The sequence below is a fragment of the Psittacula echo genome, assembly GCF_963264785.1.
Source record: "Psittacula echo genome assembly, chromosome: 5".
Taxonomy (NCBI): Eukaryota; Metazoa; Chordata; class Aves; order Psittaciformes; family Psittacidae; genus Psittacula; species Psittacula echo.
Window position 1 is genome coordinate 14,320,550 of NC_137739.1, and position 10,332 is coordinate 14,330,881.

Sequence of the window (10,332 nt, forward strand, 5' to 3'; positions counted from 1 at the left end):
TGGCCATGATCATTTGAAGCACAGGGCATGCTAGTGATAAAAGTGAAATGCCGTGGGTTAGTACCAACCTGTCTGAAAGCACTTTCTTGTTCCTGGAGAAAGACTGCCAATATTTTGTTCGAATTTCCCTTCCTCCCTCCCAGGAAATGGGTAATACTTCTGTAGGAACATGTAGATCAGGAGGTCAACCCTAGCACATGCAGTGTATCAGGTAGGACAGAAGTGTACAAAACTGCCACATTGGTTTCAAATGACTGTTTCTTGTTTATCAGCACATCCACTGCTGACAAAAATGGATTACACTCAGCAACAATCCTACCCCATGTTAGTAGTTTGGAAGCCCAAGTCCTCTTGCCTTTTGACAACTAGATGGTCCCTTGCTAAACACCATGACTTTCCCCAGACAGACTACTGCCATAATGGACATTCATTTAATCATGCTGCCTGACATGGTGCAGAGAATTCTGTAGAAACTGGTGGGAGGGATACAGAACTATTGAAGAGGTAATGTTTCTTTTTCAATTTTTGTATATTTTGGCTGGACTAAAGCATTTAAGCTCAGCTTCAGATGTTGATGTCATTCCCTTACCACCAGTAGCTGTGCTTTTCCAATGTCGTCTGGTTTCTGCCATCACAAGAAGACATCTGCAGGACAGCACCAATGTTGGCATCCCTTCAGAAGGATGTTTAAAATCTTTTGCCTTCTTTCCCTTCAAGACCCCAGTACAAGACTGAGAAAGGATGAGTTGGGAAATGAAGGAAGGTTCTGAATGCAAGTCTGATTAGAATTTAAAGAAACCCAACAACACACAATTTGTACACTGCTACCATCTAGTGAATTAAGAAAAAACAAAATCTTCCTCTGAAGTAAGATGAACCATGTCTAAGGGAGTGAAACTTCATCACTGAAGTCACGAGGACTTTTGACATTGACTTTACTTAGAACAAATTAAATAGACCTTATTAAACATCAGGCATTTGAACTTCAAGCACAATTACAGAAAATATAAAAGACTGTTAGATATATTTGTGATCTAGATAATTGCCATAACTTATCCAGAATAACACTGAACCAGAAGAGAGGCAATTACTGCTTTAAGCCAGTGCAAATAGATTTATCTGAATGAAAAGGCACATTTTAAGACGGAACAAAGGGAAGCTTTTTCATGGGTACTGTGTTTTCTGTTTTAAATTAACTTAAACCTTAGGAACAAGGTTTACATAGCAGCTTTGGAAACTTCAGTCCTGCATTCATGCTAATGATTTCTCCATGGAGTTCAGCCACCTTGCCTTCTTGCTCTCCAGAGCAGGAAGGAACAAGTCACTCCCATTCAGTCTTTAGCTCTTATTTAGTGGGCATTTTTCTGAGTTAGGTTTGCACCTCCTCTCACAGGTCCATCACACTGAAATGTCAGTGCTAAAATCCATACCGATTTTGACACTTCCTTTTGCAGAGTCAGCATGTTGCTTACCCCAAGGCATACTTTTACTTGCAATGTGAATCAAGGGACAAAGTGTGGGGACTAAGTGATCTGTACCGTATTTGCAGTACTTGATCCTTTCTTCCCTGTCCTATGCCAGAAGAAATCCCTTCCAAAATGATCTGCAGGTTAGATATGAAACCAGATGACTTGTGCCACTGCTCAGCTGCCCTGTGATTTTAAGCAAGACATCTGAAGGTGCTAAATATAATCACAGCACGCAGAAGAGAGTGGCAGAAGAGAGGATTTCAGCACCTCCGAAAATGAAGGTATCAGTTCCACTGTGATTTGTCTTACCTATCTGTAAGTGGAGCTAGGAAGATTGTAAGGACCTTAATTACCTAATATTAATGATAGAAATGCATTTCTGTGCAATCATGCTTTAATCACTTTCACAATATTTATCATCATTAGTCTCATATCATAGTTCAGCAAAGACACTAAGTGTATTCATAACTCAAAGCACCAGTATTTTACCCTTTACTTCTCAGCCTTAAAATTAGGGAAATAATTTAAGGCTCAGCCTAGGATCTGATCTCATAACAGCCCTAATTTTCCCTAATTCTGCTGTGTTTATCTGGAGCTAGGATATGTTCAGAAGAGAATGTTTTCTAACAACGAAGGACACCTGATTAATTTGCTCTCTCTTTTTTCGTTAGCAATTGAAATTGCTTAGGTTAAATCTAGCTGCAAAACAGCTCTGCAGAACCTTCTGCAAAGCAGTTCTCTGTCAAGAAAAAATTATTTTCAGTAATTAAATCTTCCATAAGTATGAAATTTTAGATTCATTACAATTTATATATCATAAAACTCAGGCTTTAGAGAAAGAAAAGAGCTTTAACATTTTATCAATGTTACTTCCATTTTGAAAATAGGTTCTTAAATAGCCTATATTAGGTTCTTAAATAGCCTATTTAACATTGAAAGCAAAGTCAAACCTTGGATTTTTTTCATAATACAGAGGGTCTCTCTTCAAAAAACCTGATTTTGATATCTTAAAATCTTCCATGAACTCACAGTGTGCACAATCCTCCTTGCATTGTCCTCCCAGCTTCCTTTAAAAATCCTCATTTTAAGGATCTCTTTCAACCCTGTTGAATGCACCCTCACAATAGTGGACGCAGCATTTCACAGCAGTGCTGGGTTGCTGGCTGGTTCCCCCTAAGCCTCCTGTAGTGGCTCACCCATATAAATTTTAACTTGTACTTCATGTTGCTACAATAAAGCACTATTTTTTCTTTCTTCAGGGCAAATGGATGGGTACTGTAAAGCAAGTGATTTTGAAATGCATCTTAACATCCAGATCAGCCTCTGAGAAATTAATTTCCACTTAGTTTTTGGAGTCGCTCCAACTTATCCTCATGAGTGAAATATGGGCATCAGAAGGTGGAACAGAAAATACAAAGCTAATGATCTGGTTCATGTTAGTTAGCTCTCTCTTAATCCTTTGAAAGATTGCATTTCCCATCTCTGGAATTTCCTCTCGCTGACAGTTTTTAAAAGAAACAAGACAATATTTGCCATGCATTATACAGCAAGATTAACTGAAGAAGCAAAGATGAACTATTCACCATCCCTGTAAGCCTCTCATAATTAGGTCTACCAGCTTTCAAGGACAGGACTGCCTTAGCGTTAAGTACAAGAATTCCCACTGAAATTTAAACTGTTTCCCAGAGTAAAGTTAGAAAGGACAAAGGGATCTAATCTTCACCCCTTATCCACCTGTCATTTTTATTGGCCTCAGAGCCCTGAGTACCTAAGAGCTGCAGACCTGCAGTCACTTTGCTCCTGAACAATGAACACTGCTCCCTCCCAGCCCACCTTGCACCACAGTTTTTTCAGTTCTGATCTGCCCTTTACGAGACACCAGATTTAAGTGTCCACACACTTCAAGCTTCTCAAGTGCTGTAGGCTTTTCATGCGGTTTTTTTGCAAACCAGCATTGCCTTCAGCTGAGCCATCTACAACCTTTTTGCTAGAAGACCCCTCAGGTAGGAGTCTGTGCTCACTTTTTCAATGATGGATTTTGCATTGCGATACTGTGCAAGTCAGAGTGGGTAGTTGAACTTGGGGGGCCTCTATGTTTGTCATTAGTGGGATTAAGAGCAGGTTGATGGAGTATGGTACTGCTTGGATCAGTTAGATGAAGCCTGCAGAAGGCTTCCCTGCAGCCAGCATTTCCCCAGAGACAACAGGAACCCACCAGTCAGAGAAGCTTATCCTGACAGTTGAACACCTTCTTCTTGCCCACAGGCTGCTGCCATGACATGGACAGGGGACAGCAGTTGGCTCTGGAAAAGGAGGGGGGTTGGTCCTTTCAAGTACCTGTAGCGCACCCATGGCTGTTGCTCTGCTTTCATCCCCCTGCTTTCCCTGCCCAGCCCTGTGTCAGGCTGTGCATAGGAGGGCAGCTGTTCTACTCCCTGTCCTTCTCCAGGAGCAGCCTTGCTCCCCCCGGGGCAGATGCATGAGAGCATGTCCACCACTGCTGGTGTCTACAGAAGGCTGCCTGTGGCCCAGTATAACCCCCTGGTACAATTCCTATAGCTAGGAAGTTTGAAACACCCCTGCAGGCTGGCTGGAGCTGGTTTTGATGGACAGCCTGGAAAGATATTCAGTAGAAGTGTATCCAAATGAGAAATGAGAATTAAAATAGTATCAAGTGTTTTGTCTTGTGCCTTCTGATTTCCTCTTCTGTCCAGCCAGATCTACTGGCAGAGATGGCACAATGATGTACAGATAGAAGTTATTAGCAGCATTACCAATATACAAACATAACAAACAATATTTGTTTGATGCTGCAAAATGAACAGTAGATTTACAGAGTTAGAAAGATTTTCTATTTACTTACAAATACATATGGGGAGGATGGGGGTGGTATTTGAATGAAACCATCCCAGACATTGTGTATTTCCTCTCATACTTACAGTCCTGGAGAATGTTTTCAGAGATCCATCCTCTTAAAGAAATACCATCCTATCACAGTCAGGTAAAAAAGGGTAAACCTGAAGAGACACTCTATTGAATTTTGTTCCAACAGAATTGCAAGCACTTTACATTTTTCTACTATTATTTCACGTGTTGGGCTGCAAAATTCAGTTCAGCTTCCAATTCTGATACCCAGAAGCTTCAAAGAAAACTTATTTATTCATTTCCAAAGAGCAAGGAAGATTTGGGGCTTTAATGAGTGAAAGTTTCTTGGAAACGGCTGATTTCAGTCTTCATTACTGGAGATCAAGCTTTAGCATGAAGAGACTTTCATCATTTACCTGAAAAAAGGTAGCTTGTGTTCAGATTCTCAGAATTTCTCATCGTTCTTCCGCCCCCACCTCCCATTATGTTATACAGCTTGTGGGGCTCTTAGACTGTAAAATATGACATTAAATCAGAGAGCTTGTGTTTGTCCTACTTTCTTCACTTTTCTGCTTTCAATTCCACATTTAATAGCAGCGAAGACAAAGGAAGGAGACGTTTTTAATACTCAGACCCTAATAATATCCCTCTGGGATTACCTGCAGCTCAATACATCATTCAAAAGCAAGGATTAAAAGTAATAGTCACGTTAATATTATTTCACAATCCACAAACATAAATCCTCATTTGTTATTCATGAGCTTATCACACACACCTCTTCAGGAGCAAAATAGTGCACCATGTGCAGAAAATGGTAACACAAAATAAACAGTGAAGGAGAGGCAGACAACTTCATAGCTCATTTAAGGTGAAGATATTGCAGGTCTATTTGCTAGTGGAGCAGAACTGTTCCTGCCTGGCTTTGACAATGCCCCATGCACTCGTATTTATTGTCTCCCTAATCACTACTTAACCAGATTCTAGTCCCTAAGCGTGTTGGGTTTTTGTGATGGATATTCATAGAAATTACTTTTTTCTAAGGGTTTGGAGTGGTGGAGGGCAGTGGCACCTTGCACCCCCCTTTGGGGGGGGTGACAGACCCAAGTCTTTTATATGCACTGAATGAGATGAACCCCTTTCTCAAAGAAGCTCAGAGCTGAACCTAAACCTTTTGCCCACCACCACCAGGATATTTCTGCTTTCTATACAGACACGAGCTGCTGACTTTGAGCACGGCATGTTTCCTGGGCATGTAACACACTGCCTTCTGCACACAAAGCTATTCATAGGAAGTTCGTGAGCAGAAGAGGCTGCACGAATCACTTGCAGGCAGCATGGGTGGCCCCCATCCAACACACCATCACTGGCCAGAGGCAGATGTAAATTCAAAGCCAATTTCTGTTTCACAAGTGATCTCCTTCAGGTGTTAACTCATCACTTCACTGCCCACTGTCTGATCGCTCTGAGCTTTGAAAAGTTCAATGCAAAGGCAGCAGTGCTCTGTACGTGACATGCATAGACTGCTTTGCCTCCGTAGCCATGCAGTCTTGAAACACTAAACATGAACCTCAGCTAGAGTAAACATGTACACAGTCCTCCTGATGATGGTTACTGTAGAAACAGAAAGGAAACTTTCACCAATGTTTCTCTCTTATTTCCCAATAAATAGCAGCATCTCCCCGAGAAACTCTATCGATCTCTAGTTGTTCAAATAACTACTATTGCAGAAGTAGATGAACTCTCCCTTGATAGACCTGTCACACTCCCTGCTGATGAGAAGGCTTCCATCCAATCCATATCCACAATTGCTTTGGAAGCAGACAACTGACGTTCCCTCCCTTTCCCCCCTCCAGCTATATGCCTGTAGCTTTTTTCATTTTCCTCCATCTACGCTTTTTTAAGTTGCTACTTGTTTTAAGAAACTGCTCAAAACTGGGACAGAAACTTCTGAGCTATCCCAGTAACTGGCCTAACTATGAGGAAGGGAGAGATTGAGAATGACAGTGCAAGGGAAGACAACCTTGAAAACATTATGTCTTGGGAAGCTCCTATCATCAATAGGGTTGTGTTATGCGAGCTTGCCATGCATCTGCAGTGCTCTGTACAGTGAATATTTCCTCTCAACTCAATGTCTTTTCACATATTTATAGTTACAGGGTTTGATTTTATATATCAATCCTATTATGTCAGTCTTGTGTATTGCTATAACTATTGCAAACCGTTCTCTCCAGTTCAGAAGAAAAGGCATTAAATACACATTTAATTGCAACTGTTGCAAGTTTGCGGATGAAGACACTGAAGAGTTAACGCAGGCAATCAGAATCTCATTATTACCTAGAACTACTAAGAAACCTAACATTCATCATGTGCTAAAGCATTTTATTATATGAGGTTTAAGCAAGAATTAGCATACGCCATATCCTCAGCTGTCACAAGCCAAGAAGCTCGCATTGATTTCACTGGAACATCACTTTCTGGAACACAGACTCTGGCGTGCAGTGGAGCTGTCCTAAGCAAAGACAATTTGCTTTCCTCCTAAAATAATTAATTGAAAGCTGTTTGGTAACTTTCTTGACAGATGGGTAACACAGTACACTGCCTGATTTTCTGATGCTCATGGGGTGACCTGACTGAGCCAGCAAAGTTCTTAATGCTTCACCACGTTGGCATCCAAGGAAGGATTCAGGCATCTAGCTTTTAAATGTGGTTTTGTTTTCTTGTTTAGTGAAAGAGACAGAAAACCAGTACTGCTTATGCTTTCCTGTTCTTGTGAAAAAGGGATGAAGGAACACCCTTCTGAGCAGACTTAATGGCATGCAGTCTGAGCTAGAGCTGAGAGATTTCCACTGCTCTTGTTCAGTCCTCCCACAGCTGACCTGATGCCACGCAGAGCACAGGGTGACCTGCTGGATAGCACCATCTCCAGCTTCCCAACAGCTCTCAACTCACCAAACAATCACCATCCGGAACCTTCCTGAAGGAACAGCTAAAGCAGGGTAACCAGGAAAACGAAGGCATTCATCTGCCACCTAAATGTGCAGGTAAGGAAAACTACGGATACTCACCTTGATGCTGTTGCCTCTGTAGTAGTCCTTAAATGGTGTACAAAACTGGGTGAGTGGTGGAATTCTATGGATTGCAAAGGAGCTGGATACACTGATTCTTCCATTTTAAACTTTAATATAAAGTTGGGCAAGGGGGAGATTATAACTATACTATGACAACAAAGCTTTAAAATTCTGCAGGTGTTAGCTGTCTGCTGAAAAGCTCCATACTTAAACTGTCATTTAGCAATGTTTTTGGCATTGCTGTTTTCCTAAGTGTATTTCCCTGTTCAACTTCCAGATAATTTCATTACCTGCCTGAGTGAGGCTCAAAGAAAGACTTAAGTAAGGGTTTCTCATCTGTAGGCACATCCCAGTTTGAAGCTGACTATTCCAGCCCTTTCCAGGATTAAAACAAAATGCTCACTCCCAACCTTTCCACCTTCTCCAACTTAACAGACCTCCCTTTTCCATGCTTCTGTTTTTGAATGTAGAAAATATTGCTACCAGTCAGATATGGGAGCCCATCCCTCTCTTAAGAATGAGCAATTTTAGTGTAGAAACTGCTGCTTTCAGACACCAATAAGAATCAGCAGATACATCTCCAAGTTCTTTGATTTTGTTTAAAGTGACATCTGCTTGAAAATTTGCAGGTGTCTGGAAAATTACAATAGGTCTCACGGGAAAGAATTAATAGGCTGCAGACACGTGAGGCAAAGCTAAATGCCAAATAAAATACCTCACCTAGCACTGCAGTTCATTGTATGTATGGGTTCCCATACCTGCAATAAACTTTTTCCATCTGTGCCTGCCAATACAGCTTTCAACCTTCTCCAAGAAGGGAATTCCAGTCACAGTAAGGTCGACCCTGGCATAACTGCTTTGACATTATAAAGTACTCAATCCATGTAACAGGAAAATTGCTGACTCTGTCTCTCAAAAGTAAAACAAGCAGGCAAGGATTATGGTTTTTTTATCACTAAATAGTCCAGAAAGTAAGATATGCAAAGCCTGTGAGTGGTAATGCACTCTGTTTCTTCTAAAAGGCTACCAAATTGTCTAGGCTGTTATCTGAAAAATGCTGTCTCAGTATTTATTATTCAATTACTATTAAAGGAAAGACTGAAAGATACTCTAAGATACTCTAGTGTGGTCTCCATGTGTTTATACTGGATGTGTTAAAGGATGAAGGGGAGGAGGGGAATGTTGCTAATAATGTTTGAGAGTCTGACTCAGCAGTGAATGGCTCTTCACAAAGCATTGGAAGACCTGTATTTAACTTCAAAAAGTTAAATAAAAGATGTCCTTCTTCCCAGGCTTGAGCTCATCCTAGTACCACCACCTCAGCACAGAATGCAGCCACCAGATTCACTCACTCAACACAAAGGTGAGCTGTGACATAGAGACCAACAATTACCAGTAAGAGAAGAGAGCAGATCACACCATTTATGCTGTTGGTTAATACATCAGCTACTGAGCTAACATCATGTTGAGATTACATCTCAGACCCACACACACTTCTGCCCCAGGGCTGGAGGGTCCCCAGCAGGCATCGAGACAGGGCCTGAATGAGGAGCAGAACTCAGAGTGACTGTATCCCCCCCCGACCACATCACTGTACTTGCACCCACATTTCTATAAATAATGATCATACAACATTATGCTGCAGGCGTGACTGTTGGTTGACCAATGAAATGATCTCTGGGTTAGTTAGCCTTGGATCTCGTGAAAACGTCTTTACCTTACTGAAAGCACCACACTGCTACATGAACTGAGCTTCTGGTGGCATGGCTTCAGATTTCATGCTTTCTCTATGGTGGGACTGGATGATGCTTCTTCACCATCTTCAGACGTGTTAGTTTGGTGAAGGAACAATAGGTTGAAGAAAGAAACAGAAAGTTTCTGCCTTTTTTGGTTTATTTTTCAAAGGTTTGTATTAATTGATAATTGCTTGAAGCAGATGAAAAACTATTGAATTTTATGTGGGAATCTTGATGCAAATAAGGGACAGGTAGAGATGAAGATTTTTAGTAAATTCAGTTTGGAAGCCCACTCTGTAATTTGTTTGATGATGGCCATCACATGTTATGCATAACTGAGTGCACTTGTGTGTGTAAGTGTATGTAATATATAACTTTTTAGTTTGACAATATTGATTGAAATGCTTTCAGTTTGACAAATGGGTGCATTATGCAGTGAACAGTGAAACTAGCCTTGATGAGTCATTGGCAGGATTTTCCCAACTTTTTGAAGGCATCCTCTCCCATGGGCTAGAAGTCAGAAATGTCCTCCCAGCATGTCTGCTTGAGCCCAATTTTTGACTGTGACTAGACAAGCCCAGGTATTACTTCAAGCCTGTCAGTTCCTCCCATCTCTTCAAATCCCTCTACACATCCTAATATACACACAGAGGATCAAGGGATGGAAACTCTCTCAGGGTTCATATGGACGTGCAATGCAGCTCTTTCATGTTAATTTTCCTTTTCCTTCACCTCAATTCACTCTGACTTTTTGCCACAATATTGTCAGTCTCAGAGAAAGCAACAAGCCAAAGCAGATGTGCTGAACACATGGTCACCAACAGGAGCAGCTCCCAAGCAAAGTTAGCATGTGAAACCATTCCAAGAGAGGGATGTCTTATCCAAAAAATAATCTGCATCTGCTCCTGTTGTTTGGTGGACTGGAAACAAAAAACAGACAGCACACACACAAAAACTTTTATGTCTGAGTTTACAGTTTGAATTTATCCAATGCTCTCAGATTAGAAGGGTCTTGATTGTAGACAGCCCTGATACCATTGTAATGAATTTATCTTTTTTGTTCAACAACAAAAAACTTCTCTAGTGTTTTGCTTTGTGGCTTTTTGTTAAGACACAGTATGATATTGCAAAGCCCCTTACATTCTGCTGTCACAGAAGTTATGATCGGTAACACCACATTTCTGCAGGTACTCT